Source organism: Taudactylus pleione, unplaced genomic scaffold (genome assembly GCF_031769625.1).
Source record: "Taudactylus pleione unplaced genomic scaffold, aTauple2 ptg000085l, whole genome shotgun sequence".
In the NCBI taxonomy this organism is placed as follows: domain Eukaryota; kingdom Metazoa; phylum Chordata; class Amphibia; order Anura; family Myobatrachidae; genus Taudactylus; species Taudactylus pleione.
The window spans coordinates 9,902,029-9,928,787 of record NW_028284487.1 but is presented as its reverse complement, the minus strand read 5'-3'; the positions used below and the strand labels follow the sequence as shown (position 1 = coordinate 9,928,787).

The 26,759-nt window shown below is 35.3% G+C and overlaps 16 non-coding genes across 16 annotated transcripts; all 16 read left to right on the top strand.

Moving 5' to 3' along the window:
• Positions 1–643: 643 nt before the first annotated feature.
• On the top strand, positions 644–715 carry TRNAQ-UUG (transfer RNA glutamine (anticodon UUG)). Its single transcript has one exon. It is a non-coding gene; the product is annotated as a tRNA-Gln (tRNA).
• Positions 716–1,534: 819 nt separating this feature from the next.
• Positions 1,535–1,606, top strand: TRNAQ-UUG (transfer RNA glutamine (anticodon UUG)). Its single transcript has one exon. It is a non-coding gene; the product is annotated as a tRNA-Gln (tRNA).
• An 818-nt stretch (positions 1,607–2,424) lies between these two features.
• Positions 2,425–2,496, top strand: TRNAQ-UUG (transfer RNA glutamine (anticodon UUG)). The gene has a single exon. It is a non-coding gene; the product is annotated as a tRNA-Gln (tRNA).
• A 1,711-nt stretch (positions 2,497–4,207) lies between these two features.
• Positions 4,208–4,279, top strand: TRNAQ-UUG (transfer RNA glutamine (anticodon UUG)). Its single transcript has one exon. It is a non-coding gene; the product is annotated as a tRNA-Gln (tRNA).
• An 820-nt stretch (positions 4,280–5,099) lies between these two features.
• On the top strand, positions 5,100–5,171 carry TRNAQ-UUG (transfer RNA glutamine (anticodon UUG)). Its single transcript has one exon. It is a non-coding gene; the product is annotated as a tRNA-Gln (tRNA).
• Positions 5,172–6,880: 1,709 nt separating this feature from the next.
• On the top strand, positions 6,881–6,952 carry TRNAQ-UUG (transfer RNA glutamine (anticodon UUG)). The gene has a single exon. It is a non-coding gene; the product is annotated as a tRNA-Gln (tRNA).
• An 820-nt stretch (positions 6,953–7,772) lies between these two features.
• On the top strand, positions 7,773–7,844 carry TRNAQ-UUG (transfer RNA glutamine (anticodon UUG)). The gene has a single exon. It is a non-coding gene; the product is annotated as a tRNA-Gln (tRNA).
• A 1,709-nt stretch (positions 7,845–9,553) lies between these two features.
• TRNAQ-UUG (transfer RNA glutamine (anticodon UUG)) lies at positions 9,554–9,625 on the top strand. Its single transcript has one exon. It is a non-coding gene; the product is annotated as a tRNA-Gln (tRNA).
• Positions 9,626–11,334: 1,709 nt separating this feature from the next.
• TRNAQ-UUG (transfer RNA glutamine (anticodon UUG)) lies at positions 11,335–11,406 on the top strand. The gene has a single exon. It is a non-coding gene; the product is annotated as a tRNA-Gln (tRNA).
• An 820-nt stretch (positions 11,407–12,226) lies between these two features.
• Positions 12,227–12,298, top strand: TRNAQ-UUG (transfer RNA glutamine (anticodon UUG)). The gene has a single exon. It is a non-coding gene; the product is annotated as a tRNA-Gln (tRNA).
• Positions 12,299–14,899: 2,601 nt separating this feature from the next.
• TRNAQ-UUG (transfer RNA glutamine (anticodon UUG)) lies at positions 14,900–14,971 on the top strand. The gene has a single exon. It is a non-coding gene; the product is annotated as a tRNA-Gln (tRNA).
• An 820-nt stretch (positions 14,972–15,791) lies between these two features.
• On the top strand, positions 15,792–15,863 carry TRNAQ-UUG (transfer RNA glutamine (anticodon UUG)). The gene has a single exon. It is a non-coding gene; the product is annotated as a tRNA-Gln (tRNA).
• A 2,601-nt stretch (positions 15,864–18,464) lies between these two features.
• On the top strand, positions 18,465–18,536 carry TRNAQ-UUG (transfer RNA glutamine (anticodon UUG)). Its single transcript has one exon. It is a non-coding gene; the product is annotated as a tRNA-Gln (tRNA).
• Positions 18,537–20,246: 1,710 nt separating this feature from the next.
• Positions 20,247–20,318, top strand: TRNAQ-UUG (transfer RNA glutamine (anticodon UUG)). Its single transcript has one exon. It is a non-coding gene; the product is annotated as a tRNA-Gln (tRNA).
• A 5,187-nt stretch (positions 20,319–25,505) lies between these two features.
• On the top strand, positions 25,506–25,578 carry TRNAQ-UUG (transfer RNA glutamine (anticodon UUG)). The gene has a single exon. It is a non-coding gene; the product is annotated as a tRNA-Gln (tRNA).
• Positions 25,579–26,396: 818 nt separating this feature from the next.
• Positions 26,397–26,468, top strand: TRNAQ-UUG (transfer RNA glutamine (anticodon UUG)). Its single transcript has one exon. It is a non-coding gene; the product is annotated as a tRNA-Gln (tRNA).
• The last annotated feature ends 291 nt before the right edge of the window (positions 26,469–26,759 follow it).

Below are 26,759 nucleotides of genomic sequence, written 5' to 3'. Positions count from 1 at the left end.
AATTTGCAAAAAGAATGCAGTAATCCATCACTTGTGCTATGGTTTTTAGATATTCTGGTTTTTAGAAGTTACTTCTTCAGTGTGCACTAATTAGAGTAAAGGTCTGGTCTTCTTCTCTTCTTAAAACCTAGTCCCCAGTAGATTCAATCACCAAAAAATGTCCTGATTGATTAAGTTGCCTTTGCATTTCTTAGATTTGCCATATTGCAATATTTGAGAAAAAGTTTTCTCTGTATGCCATATAGAGAAATGCTGCATCAGCCAAAGGATGACATTTTTGTTTATTCCTAACATGGATTTAAAAATTCTCTGTTTTGTATGTGTCTATGATGCTCTCTAGCAAGTTTCAAGGGCTGCTAACTCTAGCCAATGCTATGTGTTGATCCCACTCTTCATGCACTTTATTGCTGGATAAAATCCTTTCTTGGCATTTCTTGTAGGATAACAAGAAAAAGCACATGGCTTATATGGGGATCAAACCCGTGACCTTGGCATTATTAGCTCCACGCTCTAACCAACTGAGTGAACCAGCCATACATAAAAGCATCAGCAAACACAAAAATGCCAAATGTACCTAAAACAGGAGAACATTCAGTATTTCAAAGATCAGCTATATTGAGTAGTTGAAGATTCAATAATAAAGGGTTCTATGGTGTAATGGTGAGCACTCTGGACTTTGAATCCAGTGATCCAAGTTCAAATCTCGGTGGGACCTAACTTTGTTCATTTTCCTTAAAGTTTAATTTTCAAAGTTTTATGATAGCTTATCTATATTGAAACTTTCTATAAATCCCATCAACTTCAGTGGTTTCTTTATTCCAAACTAATTTTGAAACTGTTTCAAATCAGTTTTCAACTGGAGAGATGTTTGTCAAACATTTGGAAATAAGAAAAGTTGCAATAAGAATGCAGTAATCCATCACTTGTGCTATGGTTTTTAGATATTCTGGTTTTTAGAAGTTACTTCTTCAGTGTGCACTAATTAGAGTAAAGGTCTGGTCTTCTTCTCTTCTTAAAACCTAGTCCCCAGTAGATTCAATCACCAAAAAAAGTCCTGATTGATTAAGTTGTCTTTGCATTTCTTAGATTTGCCATATTGCAATATTTGAGAAAAAGTTTTCTCTGTATGCCATATAGAGAAATGCTGCATCAGCCAAAGGATGACATTATTGTTTATTCCTAACATGGATTTAAAAATTCTCTATTTTGTATGTGTCTATGATGTTCTCTAGCAAGTTTCAAGGGCTGCTAACTCTAGCCAATGCCATGTGTTGATCCCAGTCTTCATGCACTTTGTTGCTGGATAAAATCCTTTCTTGGCATTTCTTGTAGGACAACAAGAAAAAGCAAATGGCCTATATGTGGATCGAACCCGTGACCTTGGCGTTATTAGCTCGACGCTTTTACCATCTGAGCAAACTGGCCATACATAAAAGCATCCGCAAACACAAAAATGCCAAATGTACCTAAAACAGGAGAACATTCAGTATTTCAAAGATCAGCTATATTGAGTAGAGGAAGATCTATAATAAAGGGTTCTATGGTGTAATGGTGAGCACTCTGGACTTTGAATCCAGTGATCCGAGTTCAAATCTCGGTGGGACCTAACTTTGTTCATTTTCCTTAAAGTTTAATTTTCAAAGTTTTATGATAGCTTATCTATATTGAAACTTTCTATAATCCCATCAACTTCAGTGCTTTCTTTACTCCAAACTAATTTTGAAACTGTTTCAAATCAGTTTTCAACTGAAGAGATGTTTGTCAAACATTTGGAAATAATAAAATTTGCAAAAGAATGCAGTAATCCATCACTTGTGCTATGGTTTTTAGATATTCTGGTTTTTAGAATTTACTTCATCAGTGTGCACTAATTAGAGTAAAGGTCTGGTCTTCTTCTCTTCTTAAAACCTAGTCCCCAGTAGATTCAATCACCAAAAAAAGTCCTGATTGATTAAGTTGCCTTTGCATTTCTTAGATTTGCCATATTGCTATATTTGAGAAAAAGTTTTCTCTGTATGCCATATAGAGAAATGCTGCATCAGCCAAAGGATGACATTTTTGTTTATTCCTAACATGGATTTAAAAATTCTCTGTTTTGTATGTGTCTATGATGCTCTCTAGCAAGTTTCAAGGGCTGCTAACTCTAGCCAATGCTATGTGTTGATCCCACTCTTCATGCACTTTGTTGCTGGATAAAATCCTTTCTTGGCATTTCTTGTAGGATAACAAGAAAAAGCACATGGCTTATATGGGGATCAAACCCGTGACCTTGGCATTATTAGCTCCACGCTCTAACCAACTGAGTGAACCAGCCATACATAAAAGCATCCGCAAACACAAAAATGCCAAATGTACCTAAAACAGGAGAACATTCAGTATTTCAAAGATCAGCTATATTGAGTAGTTGAAGGTTCAATAATAAAGGGTTCTATGGTGTAATGGTGAGCACTCTGGATTTTGAATCCAGTGATCCGAGTTCAAATCTCGGTGGGACCTAACTTTGTTCATTTTCCTTAAAGTTTAATTTTCAAAGTTTTAGGATAGCTTATCTATATTGAAACTTTCTATAAATCCCATCAACTTCAGTGGTTTCTTTACTCCAAACTAATTTTGAAACTGTTTCAAATCAGTTTTCAACTGGAGAAATGATTGTCAAACATTTGGAAATAAGAAAATTTGCAATAAGAGTGCAGTAATCCATCACTTGTGCTATGGTTTTTAGATATTCTGGTTTTTAGAATTTACTTCTTCAGTGTGCACTAATTAGAGTAAAGGTCTGGTCTTCTTCTCTTCTTAAAACCTAGTCCCCAGTAGATTCAATCACCAAAAAAAGTCCTGATTGATTAAGTTGCCTTTGCATTTCTTAGATTTGCCATATTGCTATATTTGAGAAAAAGTTTTCTCTGTATGCCATATACAGAAATGCAGCATCAGCCAAAGGATGACATTTTTGTTTATTCCTAACATGGATTTAAAAATTCTCTGTTTTGTATGTGTCTATGATGCTCTCTAGCAAGTTTCAAGGGCTGCTAACTCTAGCCATTGCCATGTGTTGATCCCACTCTTCATGCACTTTGTTGCTGGATAAAATCCTTTCTTGGCATTTCTTGTAGGATAACAAGAAAAAGCACATGGCTTATATGGGGATCAAACCCGTGACCTTGGCATTATTAGCTCCACGCTCTAACCAACTGAGTGAACCAGCCATACATAAAAGCATCAGCAAACACAAAAATGCCAAATGTACCTAAAACAGGAGAACATTCAGTATTTCAAAGATCAGCTATATTGAGTAGAGGAAGATTATATAATAAAGGGTTCTATGGTGTAATGGTGAGCACTCTGGACTTTGAATCCAGTGATCCAAGTTCAGATCTCAGTGGGACCTAACTTTGTTCATTTTCCTTAAAGTTTAATTTTCAAAGTTTTATGATAGATTATCTATATTGAAACTTTTTATAATCCCATCAACTTCATTGCTTTCTTTACTCCAAATTAATTTTGAAACTGTTTCAAATCAGTTTTCAACTGGAGAGATGTTTGTCAAACATTTGGAAATAATAAAATTTGCAAAAAGAATGCAGTAATCCATCACTTGTGCTATGGTTTTTAGATATTCTGGTTTTTAGAAGTTACTTCTTCAGTGTGCACTAATTAGAGTAAAGGTCTGGTCTTCTTCTCTTCTTAAAACCTAGTCCCCAGTAGATTCAATCACCAAAAAATGTCCTGATTGATTAAGTTGCCTTTGCATTTCTTAGATTTGCCATATTGCAATATTTGAGAAAAAGTTTTCTCTGTATGCCATATAGAGAAATGCTGCATCAGCCAAAGGATGACATTTTTGTTTATTCCTAACATGGATTTAAAAATTCTCTGTTTTGTATGTGTCTATGATGCTCTCTAGCAAGTTTCAAGGGCTGCTAACTCTAGCCAATGCTATGTGTTGATCCCACTCTTCATGCACTTTATTGCTGGATAAAATCCTTTCTTGGCATTTCTTGTAGGATAACAAGAAAAAGCACATGGCTTATATGGGGATCAAACCCGTGACCTTGGCATTATTAGCTCCACGCTCTAACCAACTGAGTGAACCAGCCATACATAAAAGCATCAGCAAACACAAAAATGCCAAATGTACCTAAAACAGGAGAACATTCAGTATTTCAAAGATCAGCTATATTGAGTAGTTGAAGATTCAATAATAAAGGGTTCTATGGTGTAATGGTGAGCACTCTGGACTTTGAATCCAGTGATCCAAGTTCAAATCTCGGTGGGACCTAACTTTGTTCATTTTCCTTAAAGTTTAATTTTCAAAGTTTTATGATAGCTTATCTATATTGAAACTTTCTATAAATCCCATCAACTTCAGTGGTTTCTTTATTCCAAACTAATTTTGAAACTGTTTCAAATCAGTTTTCAACTGGAGAGATGTTTGTCAAACATTTGGAAATAAGAAAAGTTGCAATAAGAATGCAGTAATCCATCACTTGTGCTATGGTTTTTAGATATTCTGGTTTTTAGAAGTTACTTCTTCAGTGTGCACTAATTAGAGTAAAGGTCTGGTCTTCTTCTCTTCTTAAAACCTAGTCCCCAGTAGATTCAATCACCAAAAAAAGTCCTGATTGATTAAGTTGTCTTTGCATTTCTTAGATTTGCCATATTGCAATATTTGAGAAAAAGTTTTCTCTGTATGCCATATAGAGAAATGCTGCATCAGCCAAAGGATGACATTATTGTTTATTCCTAACATGGATTTAAAAATTCTCTATTTTGTATGTGTCTATGATGTTCTCTAGCAAGTTTCAAGGGCTGCTAACTCTAGCCAATGCCATGTGTTGATCCCAGTCTTCATGCACTTTGTTGCTGGATAAAATCCTTTCTTGGCATTTCTTGTAGGACAACAAGAAAAAGCAAATGGCCTATATGTGGATCGAACCCGTGACCTTGGCGTTATTAGCTCGACGCTTTTACCAACTGAGCAAACTGGCCATACATAAAAGCATCCGCAAACACAAAAATGCCAAATGTACCTAAAACAGGAGAACATTCAGTATTTCAAAGATCAGCTATATTGAGTAGATGAAGGTTCAATAATAAAGGGTTCTATGGTGTAATGGTGAGCACTCTGGACTTTGAATCCAGTGATCCGAGTTCAAATCTCGGTGGGACCTAACTTTGTTCATTTTCCTTAAAGTTTAATTTTCAAAGTTTTATGATAGCTTATCTATATTGAAACTTTCTATAATCCCATCAACTTCAGTGCTTTCTTTACTCCAAACTAATTTTGAAACTGTTTCAAATCAGTTTTCAACTGAAGAGATGTTTGTCAAACATTTGGATATAATAAAATTTGCAAAAGAATGCAGTAATCCATCACTTGTGCTATGGTTTTTAGATATTCTGGTTTTTAGAAGTTACTTCTTCAGTGTGCACTAATTAGAGTAAAGGTCTGGTCTTCTTCTCTTCTTAAAACCTAGTCCCCAGTAGATTCAATCACCAAAAAAAGTCCTGATTGATTAAGTTGCCTTTGCATTTCTTAGATTTGCCATATTGCTATATTTGAGAAAAAGTTTTCTCTGTATGCCATATACAGAAATGCAGCATCAGCCAAAGGATGACATTTTTGTTTATTCCTAACATGGATTTAAAAATTCTCTGTTTTGTATGTGTCTATGATGCTCTCTAGCAAGTTTCAAGGGCTGCTAACTCTAGCCATTGCCATGTGTTGATCCCACTCTTCATGCACTTTGTTGCTGGATAAAATCCTTTCTTGGCATTTCTTGTAGGATAACAAGAAAAAGCACATGGCTTATATGGGGATCAAACCCGTGACCTTGGCATTATTAGCTCCACGCTCTAACCAACTGAGTGAACCAGCCATACATAAAAGCATCAGCAAACACAAAAATGCCAAATGTACCTAAAACAGGAGAACATTCAGTATTTCAAAGATCAGCTATATTGAGTAGAGGAAGATTATATACTAAAGGGTTCTATGGTGTAATGGTGAGCACTCTGGACTTTGAATCCAGTGATCCAAGTTCAGATCTCAGTGGGACCTAACTTTGTTCATTTTCCTTAAAGTTTAATTTTCAAAGTTTTATGATAGCTTATCTATATTGAAACTTTTTATAATCCCATCAACTTCATTGCTTTCTTTACTCCAAATTAATTTTGAAACTGTTTCAAATCAGTTTTCAACTGGAGCGATGTTTGTCAAACATTTGGAAATAATAAAATTTGCAAAAAGAATGCAGTAATCCATCACTTGTGCTATGGTTTTTAGATATTCTGGTTTTTAGAAGTTACTTCTTCAGTGTGCATTAATTAGAGTAAAGGTCTGGTCTTCTTCTCTTCTTAAAACCTAGTCCCCAGTAGATTCAATCACCAAAAAAAGTCCTGATTGATTAAGTTGCCTTTGCATTTCTTAGATTTGCCATATTGCTATATTTGAGAAAAAGTTTTCTCTGTATGCCATATAGAGAAATGCAGCATCAGCCAAAGGATGACATTTTTGTTTATTCCTAACATGGATTTAAAAATTCTCTGTTTTGTATGTGTCTATGATGTTCTCTAGCAAGTTTCAAGGGCTGCTAACTCTAGCCAATGCCATGTGTTGATCCCAGTCTTCATGCACTTTGTCGCTTGATAAAATCCCTTCTTGGCATTTCTTGTAGGATAACAAGAAAAAGCACATGGCTTATATGGGGATCAAACCCGTGACCTTGGCATTATTAGCTCCACGCTCTAACCAACTGAGTGAACCAGCCATACATAAAAGCATCAGCAAACACAAAAATGCCAAATGTACCTAAAACAGGAGAACATTCAGTATTTCAAAGATCAGCTATATTGAGTAGTTGAAGATTCAATAATAAAGGGTTCTATGGTGTAATGGTGAGCACTCTGGACTTTGAATCCAGTGATCCAAGTTCAAATCTCGGTGGGACCTAACTTTGTTCATTTTCCTTAAAGTTTAATTTTCAAAGTTTTATGATAGCTTATCTATATTGAAACTTTCTATAAATCCCATCAACTTCAGTGGTTTCTTTATTCCAAACTAATTTTGAAACTGTTTCAAATCAGTTTTCAACTGGAGAGATGTTTGTCAAACATTTGGAAATAAGAAAAGTTGCAATAAGAATGCAGTAATCCATCACTTGTGCTATGGTTTTTAGATATTCTGGTTTTTAGAAGTTACTTCTTCAGTGTGCACTAATTAGAGTAAAGGTCTGGTCTTCTTCTCTTCTTAAAACCTAGTCCCCAGTAGATTCAATCACCAAAAAAAGTCCTGATTGATTAAGTTGTCTTTGCATTTCTTAGATTTGCCATATTGCAATATTTGAGAAAAAGTTTTCTCTGTATGCCATATAGAGAAATGCTGCATCAGCCAAAGGATGACATTATTGTTTATTCCTAACATGGATTTAAAAATTCTCTATTTTGTATGTGTCTATGATGTTCTCTAGCAAGTTTCAAGGGCTGCTAACTCTAGCCAATGCCATGTGTTGATCCCAGTCTTCATGCACTTTGTTGCTGGATAAAATCCTTTCTTGGCATTTCTTGTAGGACAACAAGAAAAAGCAAATGGCCTATATGTGGATCGAACCCGTGACCTTGGCGTTATTAGCTCGACGCTTTTACCAACTGAGCAAACTGGCCATACATAAAAGCATCCGCAAACACAAAAATGCCAAATGTACCTAAAACAGGAGAACATTCAGTATTTCAAAGATCAGCTATATTGAGTAGATGAAGGTTCAATAATAAAGGGTTCTATGGTGTAATGGTGAGCACTCTGGACTTTGAATCCAGTGATCCGAGTTCAAATCTCGGTGGGACCTAACTTTGTTCATTTTCCTTAAAGTTTAATTTTCAAAGTTTTATGATAGCTTATCTATATTGAAACTTTCTATAATCCCATCAACTTCAGTGCTTTCTTTACTCCAAACTAATTTTGAAACTGTTTCAAATCAGTTTTCAACTGAAGAGATGTTTGTCAAACATTTGGATATAATAAAATTTGCAAAAGAATGCAGTAATCCATCACTTGTGCTATGGTTTTTAGATATTCTGGTTTTTAGAAGTTACTTCTTCAGTGTGCACTAATTAGAGTAAAGGTCTGGTCTTCTTCTCTTCTTAAAACCTAGTCCCCAGTAGATTCAATCACCAAAAAAAGTCCTGATTGATTAAGTTGCCTTTGCATTTCTTAGATTTGCCATATTGCTATATTTGAGAAAAAGTTTTCTCTGTATGCCATATACAGAAATGCAGCATCAGCCAAAGGATGACATTTTTGTTTATTCCTAACATGGATTTAAAAATTCTCTGTTTTGTATGTGTCTATGATGCTCTCTAGCAAGTTTCAAGGGCTGCTAACTCTAGCCATTGCCATGTGTTGATCCCACTCTTCATGCACTTTGTTGCTGGATAAAATCCTTTCTTGGCATTTCTTGTAGGATAACAAGAAAAAGCACATGGCTTATATGGGGATCAAACCCGTGACCTTGGCATTATTAGCTCCACGCTCTAACCAACTGAGTGAACCAGCCATACATAAAAGCATCAGCAAACACAAAAATGCCAAATGTACCTAAAACAGGAGAACATTCAGTATTTCAAAGATCAGCTATATTGAGTAGAGGAAGATTATATACTAAAGGGTTCTATGGTGTAATGGTGAGCACTCTGGACTTTGAATCCAGTGATCCAAGTTCAGATCTCAGTGGGACCTAACTTTGTTCATTTTCCTTAAAGTTTAATTTTCAAAGTTTTATGATAGCTTATCTATATTGAAACTTTTTATAATCCCATCAACTTCATTGCTTTCTTTACTCCAAATTAATTTTGAAACTGTTTCAAATCAGTTTTCAACTGGAGCGATGTTTGTCAAACATTTGGAAATAATAAAATTTGCAAAAAGAATGCAGTAATCCATCACTTGTGCTATGGTTTTTAGATATTCTGGTTTTTAGAAGTTACTTCTTCAGTGTGCATTAATTAGAGTAAAGGTCTGGTCTTCTTCTCTTCTTAAAACCTAGTCCCCAGTAGATTCAATCACCAAAAAATGTCCTGATTGATTAAGTTGCCTTTGCATTTCTTAGATTTGCCATATTGCAATATTTGAGAAAAAGTTTTCTCTGTATGCCATATAGAGAAATGCTGCATCAGCCAAAGGATGACATTTTTGTTTATTCCTAACATGGATTTAAAAATTCTCTGTTTTGTATGTGTCTATGATGCTCTCTAGCAAGTTTCAAGGGCTGCTAACTCTAGCCAATGCTATGTGTTGATCCCACTCTTCATGTACTTTGTTGCTGGATAAAATCCTTTCTTGGCATTTCTTGTAGGATAACAAGAAAAAGTACATGGCTTATATGGGGATCAAACCCGTGACCTTGGCATTATTAGCTCCACGCTCTAACCAACTGAGTGAACCAGCCATACATAAAAGCATCAGCAAACACAAAAATGCCAAATGTACCTAAAACAGGAGAACATTCAGTATTTCAAAGATCAGCTATATTGAGTAGTTGAAGATTCAATAATAAAGGGTTCTATGGTGTAATGGTGAGCACTCTGGACTTTGAATCCAGTGATCCGTGTTCAAATCTCGGTGGGACCTAACTTTGTTCATTTTCCTTAAAGTTTAATTTTCAAAGTTTTATGATAGCTTATCTATATTGAAACTTTCTATAATCCCATCAACTTCAGTGGTTTCTTTACTCCAAACTAATTTTGAAACTGTTTCAAATCAGTTTTCAACTGAAGAGATGTTTGTCAAACATTTGGAAATAATAAAATTTGCAAAAGAATGCAGTAATCCATCACTTGTGCTATGGTTTTTAGATATTCTGGTTTTTAGAATTTACTTCATCAGTGTGCACTAATTAGAGTAAAGGTCTGGTCTTCTTCTCTTCTTAAAACCTAGTCCCCAGTAGATTCAATCACCAAAAAAAGTCCTGATTGATTAAGTTGCCTTTGCATTTCTTAGATTTGCCATATTGCTATATTTGAGAAAAAGTTTTCTCTGTATGCCATATAGAGAAATGCAGCATCAGCCAAAGGATGACATTTTTGTTTATTCCTAACATGGATTTAAAAATTCTCTGTTTTGTATGTGTCTATGATGTTCTCTAGCAAGTTTCAAGGGCTGCTAACTCTAGCCAATGCCATGTGTTGATCCCAGTCTTCATGCACTTTGTTGCTGGATAAAATCCTTTCTTGGCATTTCTTGTAGGACAGCAAGAAAAAGCAAATGGCCTATATGTGGATCGAACCCGTGACCTTGGCGTTATTAGCTCCACGCTCTAACCAACTGAGCAAACCGGCCATACATAAAAGCATCCGCAAACACAAAAATGCCAAATGTACCTAAAACAGGAGAACATTCAGTATTTCAAAGATCAGCTATATTGAGTAGAGGAAGATTCTATAATAAAGGGTTCTATGGTGTAATGGTGAGCACTCTGGACTTTGAATCCAGTGATCCAAGTTCAGATCTCAGTGGGACCTAACTTTGTTCATTTTCCTTAAAGTTTAATTTTCAAAGTTTTATGATAGCTTATCTATATTGAAACTTTTTATAATCCCATCAACTTCATTGCTTTCTTTACTCCAAACTAATTTTGAAACTGTTTCAAATCAGTTTTCAACTGGAGAGATGTTTGTCAAACATTTGGAAATAATAAAATTTGCAAAAAGAATGCAGTAATCCATCACTTGTGCTATGGTTTTTAGATATTCTGGTTTTTAGAAGTTACTTCTTCAGTGTGCACTAATTAGAGTAAAGGTCTGGTCTTCTTCTCTTCTTAAAACCTAGTCCCCAGTAGATTCAATCACCAAAAAATGTCCTGATTGATTAAGTTGCCTTTGCATTTCTTAGATTTGCCATATTGCAATATTTGAGAAAAAGTTTTCTCTGTATGCCATATAGAGAAATGCTGCATCAGCCAAAGGATGTCATTTTTGTTTATTCCTAACATGGATTTAAAAATTCTCTGTTTTGTATGTGTCTATGATGCTCTCTAGCAAGTTTCAAGGGCTGCTAACTCTAGCCAATGCTATGTGTTGATCCCACTCTTCATGCACTTTGTTGCTGGATAAAATCCTTTCTTGGCATTTCTTGTAGGATAACAAGAAAAAGCACATGGCTTATATGGGGATCAAACCCGTGACCTTGGCATTATTAGCTCCACGCTCTAACCAACTGAGTGAACCAGCCATACATAAAAGCATCAGCAAACACAAAAATGCCAAATGTACCTAAAACAGGAGAACATTCAGTATTTCAAAGATCAGCTATATTGAGTAGTTGAAGATTCAATAATAAAGGGTTCTATGGTGTAATGGTGAGCACTCTGGACTTTGAATCCAGTGATCCAAGTTCAAATCTCGGTGGGACTTAACTTTGTTCATTTTCCTTAAAGTTTAATTTTCAAAGTTTTATGATAGCTTATCTATATTGAAACTTTCTATAAATCCCATCAACTTCAGTGGTTTCTTTATTCCAAACTAATTTTGAAACTGTTTCAAATCAGTTTTCAACTGGAGAGATGTTTGTCAAACATTTGGAAATAAGAAAAGTTGCAATAAGAATGCAGTAATCCATCACTTGTGCTATGGTTTTTAGATAATCTGGTTTTTAGAAGTTACTTCTTCAGTGTGCACTAATTAGAGTAAAGGTCTGGTCTTCTTCTCTTCTTAAAACCTAGTCCCCAGTAGATTCAATCACCAAAAAAAGTCCTGATTGATTAAGTTGTCTTTGCATTTCTTAGATTTGCCATATTGCAATATTTGAGAAAAAGTTTTCTCTGTATGCCATATAGAGAAATGCTGCATCAGCCAAAGGATGACATTTTTGTTTATTCCTAACATGGATTTAAAAATTCTCTATTTTGTATGTGTCTATGATGTTCTCTAGCAAGTTTCAAGGGCTGCTAACTCTAGCCAATGCCATGTGTTGATCCCAGTCTTCATGCACTTTGTTGCTGGATAAAATCCTTTCTTGGCATTTCTTGTAGGACAACAAGAAAAAGCAAATGGCCTATATGTGGATCGAACCCGTGACCTTGGCATTATTAGCTCCACGCTCTTACCAACTGAGCAAACTGGCCATACATAAAAGCATCCGCAAACACAAAAATGCCAAATGTACCTAAAACAGGAGAACATTCAGTATTTCAAAGAACAGCTATATTGAGTAGAGGAAGATTCTATAATAAAGGGTTCTATGGTGTAATGGTGAGCACTCTGGACTTTGAATCCAGTGATCCGAGTTCAAATCTCGGTGGGACCTAACTTTGTTCATTTTCCTTAAAGTTTAATTTTCAAAGTTTTATGATAGCTTATCTATATTGAAACTTTCTATAATCCCATCAACTTCAGTGCTTTCTTTACTCCAAACTAATTTTGAAACTGTTTCAAATCAGTTTTCAACTGAAGAGATGTTTGTCAAACATTTGGAAATAATAAAATTTGCAAAAGAATGCAGTAATCCATCACTTGTGCTATGGTTTTTAGATATTCTGGTTTTTAGAATTTACTTCATCAGTGTGCACTAATTAGAGTAAAGGTCTGGTCTTCTTCTCTTCTTAAAACCTAGTCCCCAGTAGATTCAATCACCAAAAAAAGTCCTGATTGATTAAGTTGCCTTTGCATTTCTTAGATTTGCCATATTGCTATATTTGAGAAAAAGTTTTCTCTGTATGCCATAGAGAGAAATGCTGCATCAGCCAAAGGATGACATTTTTGTTTATTCCTAACATGGATTTAAAAATTCTCTGTTTTGTATGTGTCTATGATGTTCTCTAGCAAGTTTCAAGGGCTGCTAACTCTAGCCAATGCCATGTGTTGATCCCAGTCTTCATGCACTTTGTCGCTTGATAAAATCCCTTCTTGGCATTTCTTGTAGGACAACAAGAAAAAGCACATGGCCTATATGGGGATCGAACCCGTGACCTTGGCGTTATTAGCTCCACGCTCTAACCAACTGAGCAAACCGGCCATACATAAAAGCATCAGCAAACAGAAAAATGCCAAATGTACCTAAAACAGGAGAACATTCAGTATTTCAAAGATCAGCTATATTGAGTAGAGGAAGACTCTATAATAAAGGGTTCTATGGTGTAATGGTGAGCACTCTGGACTTTGAATCCAGTGATCCGAGTTCAAAGCTTGGTGGGACTTAACTTTGTTCATTTTCCTTAAAGTTTAATTTTCAAAGTTTTAGGATAGCTTATCTATATTGAAACTTTCTATAAATCCCATCAACTTCAGTGGTTTCTTTACTCCAAACTAATTTTGAAACTGTTTCAAATCAGTTTTCAACTGGAGAAATGATTGTCAAACATTTGGAAATAAGAAAATTTGCAATAAGAGTGCAGTAATCCATCACTTGTGCTATGGTTTTTAGATATTCTGGTTTTTAGAATTTACTTCTTCAGTGTGCACTAATTAGAGTAAAGGTCTGGTCTTCTTCTCTTCTTAAAACCTAGTCCCCAGTAGATTCAATCACCAAAAAAAGTCCTGATTGATTAAGTTGCCTTTGCATTTCTTAGATTTGCCATATTGCTATATTTGAGAAAAAGTTTTCTCTGTATGCCATATAGAGAAATGCAGCATCAGCCAAAGGATGACATTTTTGTTTATTCCTAACATGGATTTAAAAATTCTCTGTTTTGTATGTGTCTATGATGCTCTCTAGCAAGTTTCAAGGGCTGCTAACTCTAGCCAATGCCATGTGTTGATCCCACTCTTCATGCACTTTGTTGCTGGATAAAATCCTTTCTTGGCATTTCTTGTAGGATAAAAAGAAAAAGCACATGGCCTATATGGGGATCAAACCCGTGACCTTGGCATTATTAGCTCCACGCTCTAACCAACTGAGTGAACCAGCCATACATAAAAGCATCAGCAAACACAAATATGCCAAATGTACCTAAAACAGGAGAACATTCAGTATTTCAAAGATCAGCTATATTGAGTAGAGGAAGATTATATAATAAAGGGTTCTATGGTGTAATGGTGAGCACTCTGGACTTTGAATCCAGTGATCCAAGTTCAGATCTCAGTGGGACCTAACTTTGTTCATTTTCCTTAAAGTTTAATTTTCAAAGTTTTATGATAGCTTATCTATATTGAAACTTTTTATAATCCCATCAACTTCATTGCTTTCTTTACTCCAAACTAATTTTGAAACTGTTTCAAATCAGTTTTCAACTGGAGAGATGTTTGTCAAACATTTAGAAATAATAAAATTTGCAAAAAGAATGCAGTAATCCATCACTTGTGCTATGGTTTTTAGATATTCTGGTTTTTAGAAGTTACTTCTTCAATGTGCACTAATTAGAGTAAAGGTCTGGTCTTCTTCTCTTCTTAAAACCTAGTCCCCAGTAGATTCAATCACCAAAAAATGTCCTGATTGATTAAGTTGCCTTTGCATTTCTTAGATTTGCCATATTGCAATATTTGAGAAAAAGTTTTCTCTGTATGCCATATAGAGAAATGCTGCATCAGCCAAAGGATGACATTTTTGTTTATTCCTAACATGGATTTAAAAATTCTCTGTTTTGTATGTGTCTATGATGCTCTCTAGCAAGTTTCAAGGGCTGCTAACTCTAGCCAATGCTATGTGTTGATCCCACTCTTCATGTACTTTGTTGCTGGATAAAATCCTTTCTTGGCATTTCTTGTAGGATAACAAGAAAAAGCACATGGCTTATATGGGGATCAAACCCGTGACCTTGGCATTATTAGCTCCACGCTCTAACCAACTGAGTGAACCAGCCATACATAAAAGCATCAGCAAACACAAAAATGCCAAATGTACCTAAAACAGGAGAACATTCAGTATTTCAAAGATCAGCTATATTGAGTAGTTGAAGATTCAATAATAAAGGGTTCTATGGTGTAATGGTGAGCACTCTGGACTTTGAATCCAGTGATCCAAGTTCAAATCTCGGTGGGACCTAACTTTGTTCATTTTCCTTAAAGTTTAATTTTCAAAGTTTTATGATAGCTTATCTATATTGAAACTTTCTATAAATCCCATCAACTTCAGTGGTTTCTTTATTCCAAACTAATTTTGAAACTGTTTCAAATCAGTTTTCAACTGGAGAGATGTTTGTCAAACATTTGGAAATAAGAAAAGTTGCAATAAGAATGCAGTAACCCATCACTTGTGCTATGGTTTTTAGATATTCTGGTTTTTAGAAGTTACTTCTTCAGTGTGCACTAATTAGAGTAAAGGTCTGGTCTTCTTCTCTTCTTAAAACCTAGTCCCCAGTAGATTCAATCACCAAAAAAAGTCCTGATTGATTAAGTTGTCTTTGCATTTCTTAGATTTGCCATATTGCAATATTTGAGAAAAAGTTTTCTCTGTATGCCATATAGAGAAATGCTGCATCAGCCAAAGGATGACATTTTTGTTTATTCCTAACATGGATTTAAAAATTCTCTATTTTGTATGTGTCTATGATGTTCTCTAGCAAGTTTCAAGGGCTGCTAACTCTAGCCAATGCCATGTGTTGATCCCAGTCTTCATGCACTTTGTTGCTGGATAAAATCCTTTCTTGGCATTTCTTGTAGGACAACAAGAAAAAGCAAATGGCCTATATGTGGATCGAACCCGTGACCTTGGCGTTATTAGCTCGACGCTTTTACCAACTGAGCAAACTGGCCATACATAAAAGCATCCGCAAACACAAAAATGCCAAATGTACCTAAAACAGGAGAACATTCAGTATTTCAAAGATCAGCTATATTGAGTAGTTGAAGGTTCAATAATAAAGGGTTCTATGGTGTAATGGTGAGCACTCTGGACTTTGAATCCAGTGATCCGAGTTCAAATCTCGGTGGGACCTAACTTTGTTCATTTTCCTTAAAGTTTAATTTTCAAAGTTTTATGATAGCTTATCTATATTGAAACTTTCTATAATCCCATCAACTTCAGTGCTTTCTTTACTCCAAACTAATTTTGAAACTGTTTCAAATCAGTTTTCAACTGAAGAGATGTTTGTCAAACATTTGGAAATAATAAAATTTGCAAAAGAATGCAGTAATCCATCACTTGTGCTATGGTTTTTAGATATTCTGGTTTTTAGAAGTTACTTCTTCAGTGTGCACTAATTAGAGTAAAGGTCTGGTCTTCTTCTCTTCTTAAAACCTAGTCCCCAGTAGATTCAATCACCAAAAAAAGTCCTGATTGATTAAGTTGCCTTTGCATTTCTTAGATTTGCCATATTGCTATATTTGAGAAAAAGTTTTCTCTGTATGCCATATACAGAAATGCAGCATCAGCCAAAGGATGACATTTTTGTTTATTCCTAACATGGATTTAAAAATTCTCTGTTTTGTATGTGTCTATGATGCTCTCTAGCAAGTTTCAAGGGCTGCTAACTCTAGCCATTGCCATGTGTTGATCCCACTCTTCATGCACTTTGTTGCTGGATAAAATCCTTTCTTGGCATTTCTTGTAGGATAACAAGAAAAAGCACATGGCTTATATGGGGATCAAACCCGTGACCTTGGCATTATTAGCTCCACGCTCTAACCAACTGAGTGAACCAGCCATACATAAAAGCATCAGCAAACACAAAAATGCCAAATGTACCTAAAACAGGAGAACATTCAGTATTTCAAAGATCAGCTATATTGAGTAGAGGAAGATTATATAATAAAGGGTTCTATGGTGTAATGGTGAGCACTCTGGACTTTGAATCCAGTGATCCAAGTTCAGATCTCAGTGGGACCTAACTTTGTTCATTTTCCTTAAAGTTTAATTTTCAAAGTTTTATGATAGCTTATCTATATTGAAACTTTTTATAATCCCATCAACTTCATTGCTTTCTTTACTCCAAATTAATTTTGAAACTGTTTCAAATCAGTTTTCAACTGGAGCGATGTTTGTCAAACATTTGGAAATAATAAAATTTGCAAAAAGAATGCAGTAATCCATCACTTGTGCTATGGTTTTTAGATATTCTGGTTTTTAGAAGTTACTTCTTCAGTGTGCATTAATTAGAGTAAAGGTCTGGTCTTCTTCTCTTCTTAAAACCTAGTCCCCAGTAGATTCAATCACCAAAAAATGTCCTGATTGATTAAGTTGCCTTTGCATTTCTTAGATTTGCCATATTGCAATATTTGAGAAAAAGTTTTCTCTGTATGCCATATAGAGAAATGCTGCATCAGCCAAAGGATGACATTTTTGTTTATTCCTAACATGGATTTAAAAATTCTCTGTTTTGTATGTGTCTATGATGCTCTCTAGCAAGTTTCAAGGGCTGCTAACTCTAGCCAATGCTATGTGTTGATCCCACTCTTCATGTACTTTGTTGCTGGATAAAATCCTTTCTTGGCATTTCTTGTAGGATAACAAGAAAAAGCACATGGCTTATATGGGGATCAAACCCGTGACCTTGGCATTATTAGCTCCACGCTCTAACCAACTGAGTGAACCAGCCATACATAAAAGCATCAGCAAACACAAAAATGCCAAATGTACCTAAAACAGGAGAACATTCAGTATTTCAAAGATCAGCTATATTGAGTAGTTGAAGATTCAATAATAAAGGGTTCTATGGTGTAATGGTGAGCACTCTGGACTTTGAAACCAGTGATCCAAGTTCAAATCTCGGTGGGACCTAACTTTGTTCATTTTCCTTAAAGTTTAATTTTCAAAGTTTTATGATAGCTTATCTATATTGAAACTTTCTATAAATCCCATCAACTTCAGTGGTTTCTTTACTCCAAACTAATTTTGAAACTGTTTCAAATCAGTTTTCAACTGGAGAAATGATTGTCAAACATTTGGAAATAAGAAAATTTGCAATAAGAGTGCAGTAATCCATCACTTGTGCTATGGTTTTTAGATATTCTGGTTTTTAGAATTTACTTCTTCAGTGTGCACTAATTACAGTAAAGGTCTGGTCTTCTTCTCTTCTTAAAACCTAGTCCCCAGTAGATTCAATCACCAAAAAAAGTCCTGATTGATTAAGTTGCCTTTGCATTTCTTAGATTTGCCATATTGCTATATTTGAGAAAAAGTTTTCTCTGTATGCCATATAGAGAAATGCAGCATCAGCCAAAGGATGACATTTTTGTTTATTCCTAACATGGATTTAAAAATTCTCTGTTTTGTATGTGTCTATGATGCTCTCTAGCAAGTTTCAAGGGCTGCTAACTCTAGCCAATGCCATGTGCTGATCCCAGTCTTCATGCACTTTGTTGCTGGATAAAATCCTTTCTTGGCATTTCTTGTAGGACAACAAGAAAAAGCAAATGGCCTATATGTGGATCGAACCCGTGACCTTGGCGTTATTAGCTCCACGCTCTTACCAACTGAGCAAACTGGCCATACATAAAAGCATCCGCAAACACAAAAATGCCAAATGTACCTAAAACAGGAGAACATTCAGTATTTCAAAGATCAGCTATATTGAGTAGAGGAAGATTCTATAATAAAGGGTTCTATGGTGTAATGGTGAGCACTCTGGACTTTGAATCCAGTGATCCGAGTTCAAATCTCGGTGGGACCTAACTTTGTTCATTTTCCTTAAAGTTTAATTTTCAAAGTTTTATGATAGCTTATCTATATTGAAACTTTCTATAATCCCATCAACTTCAGTGGTTTCTTTACTCCAAACTAATTTTGAAACTGTTTCAAATCAGTTTTCAACTGAAGAGATGTTTGTCAAACATTTGGAAATAATAAAATTTGCAATAAGAATGCAGTAATCCATCACTTGTGCTATGGTTTTTAGATATTCTGGTTTTTAGAATTTACTTCATCAGTGTGCACTAATTAGAGTAAAGGTCTGGTCTTCTTCTCTTCTTAAAACCTAGTCCCCAGTAGATTCAATCACCAAAAAAAGTCCTGATTGATTAAGTTGCCTTTGCATTTCTTAGATTTGCCATATTGCTATATTTGAGAAAAAGTTTTCTCTGTATGCCATATAGAGAAATGCAGCATCAGCCAAAGGATGACATTTTTGTTTATTCCTAACATGGATTTAAAAATTCTCTGTTTTGTATGTGTCTATGATGTTCTCTAGCAAGTTTCAAGGGCTGCTAACTCTAGCCAATGCCATGTGTTGATCCCAGTCTTCATGCACTTTGTTGCTGGATAAAATCCTTTCTTGGCATTTCTTGTAGGACAACAAGAAAAAGCAAATGGCCTATATGTGGATCGAACCCGTGACCTTGGCGTTATTAGCTCCACGCTCTAACCAACTGAGCAAACCGGCCATACATAAAAGCATCCGCAAACACAAAAATGCCAAATGTACCTAAAACAGGAGAACATTCAGTATTTCAAAGATCAGCTATATTGAGTAGAGGAAGATTCTATAATAAAGGGTTCTATGGTGTAATGGTGAGCACTCTGGACTTTGAATCCAGTGATCCAAGTTCAGATCTCAGTGGGACCTAACTTTGTTCATTTTCCTTAAAGTTTAATTTTCAAAGTTTTATGATAGCTTATCTATATTGAAACTTTTTATAATCCCATCAACTTCATTGCTTTCTTTACTCCAAACTAATTTTGAAACTGTTTCAAATCAGTTTTCAACTGGAGAGATGTTTGTCAAACATTTGGAAATAATAAAATTTGCAAAAAGAATGCAGTAATCCATCACTTGTGCTATGGTTTTTAGATATTCTGGTTTTTAGAAGTTACTTCTTCAGTGTGCACTAATTAGAGTAAAGGTCTGGTCTTCTTCTCTTCTTAAAACCTAGTCCCCAGTAGATTCAATCACCAAAAAATGTCCTGATTGATTAAGTTGCCTTTGCATTTCTTAGATTTGCCATATTGCAATATTTGAGAAAAAGTTTTCTCTGTATGCCATATAGAGAAATGCTGCATCAGCCAAAGGATGTCATTTTTGTTTATTCCTAACATGGATTTAAAAATTCTCTGTTTTGTATGTGTCTATGATGCTCTCTAGCAAGTTTCAAGTGCTGCTAACTCTAGCCAATGCTATGTGTTGATCCCACTCTTCATGCACTTTGTTGCTGGATAAAATCCTTTCTTGGCATTTCTTGTAGGATAACAAGAAAAAGCACATGGCTTATATGGAGATCAAACCCGTGACCTTGGCATTATTAGCTCCACGCTCTAACCAACTGAGTGAACCAGCCATACATAAAAGCATCAGCAAACACAAAAATGCCAAATGTACCTAAAACAGGAGAACATTCAGTATTTCAAAGATCAGCTATATTGAGTAGTTGAAGATTCAATAATAAAGGGTTCTATGGTGTAATGGTGAGCACTCTGGACTTTGAATCCAGTGATCCAAGTTCAAATCTCGGTGGGACTTAACTTTGTTCATTTTCCTTAAAGTTTAATTTTCAAAGTTTTATGATAGCTTATCTATATTGAAACTTTCTATAAATCCCATCAACTTCAGTGGTTTCTTTATTCCAAACTAATTTTGAAACTGTTTCAAATCAGTTTTCAACTGGAGAGATGTTTGTCAAACATTTGGAAATAAGAAAAGTTGCAATAAGAATGCAGTAATCCATCACTTGTGCTATGGTTTTTAGATATTCTGGTTTTTAGAAGTTACTTCTTCAGTGTGCACTAATTAGAGTAAAGGTCTGGTCTTCTTCTCTTCTTAAAACCTAGTCCCCAGTAGATTCAATCACCAAAAAAAGTCCTGATTGATTAAGTTGTCTTTGCATTTCTTAGATTTGCCATATTGCAATATTTGAGAAAAAGTTTTCTCTGTATGCCATATAGAGAAATGCTGCATCAGCCAAAGGATGACATTTTTGTTTATTCCTAACATGGATTTAAAAATTCTCTATTTTGTATGTGTCTATGATGTTCTCTAGCAAGTTTCAAGGGCTGCTAACTCTAGCCAATGCCATGTGTTGATCCCAGTCTTCATGCACTTTGTTGCTGGATAAAATCCTTTCTTGGCATTTCTTGTAGGACAACAAGAAAAAGCAAATGGCCTATATGTGGATCGAACCCGTGACCTTGGCATTATTAGCTCCACGCTCTTACCAACTGAGCAAACTGGCCATACATAAAAGCATCCGCAAACACAAAAATGCCAAATGTACCTAAAACAGGAGAACATTCAGTATTTCAAAGATCAGCTATATTGAGTAGAGGAAGATTCTATAATAAAGGGTTCTATGGTGTAATGGTGAGCCCTCTGGACTTTGAATCCAGTGATTTGAGTTCAAATCTCGGTGGGACCTAACTTTGTTCATTTTCCTTAAAGTTTAATTTTCAAAGTTTTATGATAGCTTATCTATATTGAAACTTTCTATAATCCCATCAACTTCAGTGCTTTCTTTACTCCAAACTAATTTTGAAACTGTTTCAAATCAGTTTTCAACTGAAGAGATGTTTGTCAAACATTTGGAAATAATAAAATTTGCAAAAGAATGCAGTAATCCATCACTTGTGCTATGGTTTTTAGATATTCTGGTTTTTAGAATTTACTTCATCAGTGTGCACTAATTAGAGTAAAGGTCTGGTCTTCTTCTCTTCTTAAAACCTAGTCCCCAGTAGATTCAATCACCAAAAAAAGTCCTGATTGATTAAGTTGCCTTTGCATTTCTTAGATTTGCCATATTGCTATATTTGAGAAAAAGTTTTCTCTGTATGCCATAGAGAGAAATGCTGCATCAGCCAAAGGATGACATTTTTGTTTATGATGTTCTCTAGCAAGTTTCAAGGGCTGCTAACTCTAGCCAATGCCATGTGTTGATCCCAGTCTTCATGCACTTTGTCGCTTGATAAAATCCCTTCTTGGCATTTCTTGTAGGACAACAAGAAAAAGCACATGGCCTATATGGGGATCGAACCCGTGACCTTGGCGTTATTAGCTCCACGCTCTAACCAACTGAGCAAACCGGCCATACATAAAAGCATCAGCAAACAGAAAAATGCCAAATGTACCTAAAACAGGAGAACATTCAGTATTTCAAAGATCATCTATATTGAGTAGAGGAAGACTCTATAATAAAGGGTTCTATGGTGTAATGGTGAGCACTCTGGACTTTGAATCCAGTGATCCGAGTTCAAAGCTTGGTGGGACTTAACTTTGTTCATTTTCCTTAAAGTTTAATTTTCAAAGTTTTAGGATAGCTTATCTATATTGAAACTTTCTATAAATCCCATCAACTTCAGTGGTTTCTTTACTCCAAACTAATTTTGAAACTGTTTCAAATCAGTTTTCAACTGGAGAAATGATTGTCAAACATTTGGAAATAAGAAAATTTGCAATAAGAGTGCAGTAATCCATCACTTGTGCTATGGTTTTTAGATATTCTGGTTTTTAGAATTTACTTCTTCAGTGTGCACTAATTAGAGTAAAGGTCTGGTCTTCTTCTCTTCTTAAAACCTAGTCCCCAGTAGATTCAATCACCAAAAAAAGTCCTGATTGATTAAGTTGCCTTTGCATTTCTTAGATTTGCCATATTGCTATATTTGAGAAAAAGTTTTCTCTGTATGCCATATAGAGAAATGCAGCATCAGCCAAAGGATGACATTTTTGTTTATTCCTAACATGGATTTAAAAATTCTCTGTTTTGTATGTGTCTATGATGCTCTCTAGCAAGTTTCAAGGGCTGCTAACTCTAGCCAATGCCATGTGTTGATCCCACTCTTCATGCACTTTGTTGCTGGATAAAATCCTTTCTTGGCATTTCTTGTAGGATAACAAGAAAAAGCACATGGCCTATATGGGGATCAAACCCGTGACCTTGGCATTATTAGCTCCACGCTCTAACCAACTGAGTGAACCAGCCATACATAAAAGCATCAGCAAACACAAATATGCCAAATGTACCTAAAACAGGAGAACATTCAGTATTTCAAAGATCAGCTATATTGAGTAGAGGAAGATTATATAATAAAGGGTTCTATGGTGTAATGGTGAGCACTCTGGACTTTGAATCCAGTGATCCAAGTTCAGATCTCAGTGGGACCTAACTTTGTTCATTTTCCTTAAAGTTTAATTTTCAAAGTTTTATGATAGCTTATCTATATTGAAACTTTCTATAATCCCATCAACTTCAGTGCTTTCTTTACTCCAAACTAATTTTGAAACTGTTTCAAATCAGTTTTCAACTGAAGAGATGTTTGTCAAACATTTGGAAATAATAAAATTTGCAAAAGAATGCAGTAATCCATCACTTGTGCTATGGTTTTTAGATATTCTGGTTTTTAGAATTTACTTCATCAGTGTGCACTAATTAGAGTAAAGGTCTGGTCTTCTTCTCTTCTTAAAACCTAGTCCCCAGTAGATTCAATCACCAAAAAAAGTCCTGATTGATTAAGTTGCCTTTGCATTTCTTAGATTTGCCATATTGCTATATTTGAGAAAAAGTTTTCTCTGTATGCCATAGAGAGAAATGCTGCATCAGCCAAAGGATGACATTTTTGTTTATGATGTTCTCTAGCAAGTTTCAAGGGCTGCTAACTCTAGCCAATGCCATGTGTTGATCCCAGTCTTCATGCACTTTGTCGCTTGATAAAATCCCTTCTTGGCATTTCTTGTAGGACAACAAGAAAAAGCACATGGCCTATATGGGGATCGAACCCGTGACCTTGGCGTTATTAGCTCCACGCTCTAACCAACTGAGCAAACCGGCCATACATAAAAGCATCAGCAAACAGAAAAATGCCAAATGTACCTAAAACAGGAGAACATTCAGTATTTCAAAGATCAGCTATATTGAGTAGAGGAAGACTCTATAATAAAGGGTTCTATGGTGTAATGGTGAGCACTCTGGACTTTGAATCCAGTGATCCGAGTTCAAAGCTTGGTGGGACTTAACTTTGTTCATTTTCCTTAAAGTTTAATTTTCAAAGTTTTAGGATAGCTTATCTATATTGAAACTTTCTATAAATCCCATCAACTTCAGTGGTTTCTTTACTCCAAACTAATTTTGAAACTGTTTCAAATCAGTTTTCAACTGGAGAAATGATTGTCAAACATTTGGAAATAAGAAAATTTGCAATAAGAGTGCAGTAATCCATCACTTGTGCTATGGTTTTTAGATATTCTGGTTTTTAGAATTTACTTCTTCAGTGTGCACTAATTAGAGTAAAGGTCTGGTCTTCTTCTCTTCTTAAAACCTAGTCCCCAGTAGATTCAATCACCAAAAAAAGTCCTGATTGATTAAGTTGCCTTTGCATTTCTTAGATTTGCCATATTGCTATATTTGAGAAAAAGTTTTCTCTGTATGCCATATAGAGAAATGCAGCATCAGCCAAAGGATGACATTTTTGTTTATTCCTAACATGGATTTAAAAATTCTCTGTTTTGTATGTGTCTATGATGCTCTCTAGCAAGTTTCAAGGGCTGCTAACTCTAGCCAATGCCATGTGTTGATCCCACTCTTCATGCACTTTGTTGCTGGATAAAATCCTTTCTTGGCATTTCTTGTAGGATAACAAGAAAAAGCACATGGCTTATATGGGGATCAAACCCGTGACCTTGGCATTATTAGCTCCACGCTCTAACCAACTGAGTGAACCAGCCATACATAAAAGCATCAGCAAACACAAATATGCCAAATGTACCTAAAACAGGAGAACATTCAGTTATTCAAAGATCAGCTATATTGAGTAGAGGAAGATTATATAATAAAGGGTTCTATGGTGTAATGGTGAGCACTCTGGACTTTGAATCCAGTGATCCAAGTTCAGATCTCAGTGGGACCTAACTTTGTTCATTTTCCTTAAAGTTTAATTTTCAAAGTTTTATGATAGCTTATCTATATTGAAACTTTTTATAATCCCATCAACTTCATTGCTTTCTTTACTCCAAACTAATTTTGAAACTGTTTCAAATCAGTTTTCAACTGGAGAGATGTTTGTCAAACATTTGGAAATAATAAAATTTGCAAAAAGAATGCAGTAATCCATCACTTGTGCTATGGTTTTTAGATATTCTGGTTTTTAGAAGTTACTTCTTCAATGTGCACTAATTAGAGTAAAGGTCTGGTCTTCTTCTCTTCTTAAAACCTAGTCCCCAGTAGATTCAATCACCAAAAAATGTCCTGATTGATTAAGTTGCCTTTGCATTTCTTAGATTTGCCATATTGCAATATTTGAGAAAAAGTTTTCTCTGTATGCCATATAGAGAAATGCTGCATCAGCCAAAGGATGACATTTTTGTTTATTCCTAACATGGATATAAAAATTCTCTGTTTTGTATGTGTCTATGATGTTCTCTAGCAAGTTTCAAGGGCTGCTAACTCTAGCCAATGCCATGTGTTGATCCCAGTCTTCATGCACTTTGTTGCTGGATAAAATCCTTTCTTGGCATTTCTTGTAGGACAACAAGAAAAAGCAAATGGCCTATATGTGGATCGAACCTGTGACCTTGGCGTTATTAGCTCCACGCTCTAACCAACTGAGCAAAGCGGCCATACATAAAAGCATCCGCAAACACAAAAATGCCAAATGTACCTAAAACAGGAGAACATTCAGTATTTCAAAATCAGCTATATTGAGTAGAGGAAGACACTATAATAAAGGATTCTATGGTGTAATGGTGAGCACTCTGGACTTTGAATCCAGTGATCCGAGTTCAAATCTCGGTGGGTCCTAACTTTGTTCATTTTCCTTAAAGTTTAATTTTCAAAGTTTTATGATAGCTTATCTATATTGAAACTTTCTATAATCCCATCAACTTCAGAGCTTTCTTTACTCCAAACTAATTTTGAAACTGTTTCAAATCAGTTTTCAACTGAAGAGATGTTTGTCAAACATTTGGAAATAATAAAATTTGCAAAAAGAATGCAGTAATCCATCACTTGTGCTATGGTTTTTAGATATTCTGGTTTTTAGAAGTTACTTCTTCAGTGTGCACTAATTAGAATAAAGGTCTGGTCTTCTTCTCTTCTTAAAACCTAGTCCCCAGTAGATTCAATCACCAAAAAAAGTCCTGATTGATTAAGTTGCCTTTGCATTTCTTAGATTTGCCATATTGCAATATTTGAGAAAAAGTTTTCTCTGTATGCCATATAGAGAAATGCTGCATTAGCCAAAGGATGACATTTTTGTTTATTCCTAACATGGATTTAAAAATTCTCTGTTTTGTATGTGTCTATGATGTTCTCTAGCAAGTTTCAAGGGCTGCTAACTCTAGCCAATGCCATGTGTTGATCCCAGTCTTCATGCACTTTGTCGCTGGATAAAATACTTTCTTGGCATTTCTTGTAGGACAACAAGAAAAAGCACATGGCCTATGTGGGGATCGAACCCGTAACCTTGGCATTATTAGCTCCATGCTCTAACCAACTGAGCAAACCGGCCATACATAAAAGCATCAGCAAACACAAAAATGCCAAATGTACCTAAAACATGAGAACATTCAGTATTTCAAAATCAGCTATATTGAGTAGAGGAAGACTCTATAATAAAGGGTTCTATGGTGTAATGGTGAGCACTCTGGACTTTGAATCCAGTGATCCGAGTTCAAAGCTTGGTGGGACCTAACTTTGTTCATTTTCCTTAAAGTTTAATTTTCAAAGTTTTATGATAGCTTATCTATATTGAAACTTTCTATAAATCCCATCAACTTCAGTGGTTTCTTTACTCCAAACTAATTTTGAAACTGTTTCAAATCAGTTTTCAACTGGAGAAATGATTGTCAAACATTTGGAAATAAGAAAATTTGCAATACGAGTGCAGTAATCCATCACTTGTGCTATGGTTTTTAGATATTCTGGTTTTTAGAATTTACTTCTTCAGTGTGCACTAATTAGAGTAAATGTCTGGTCTTCTT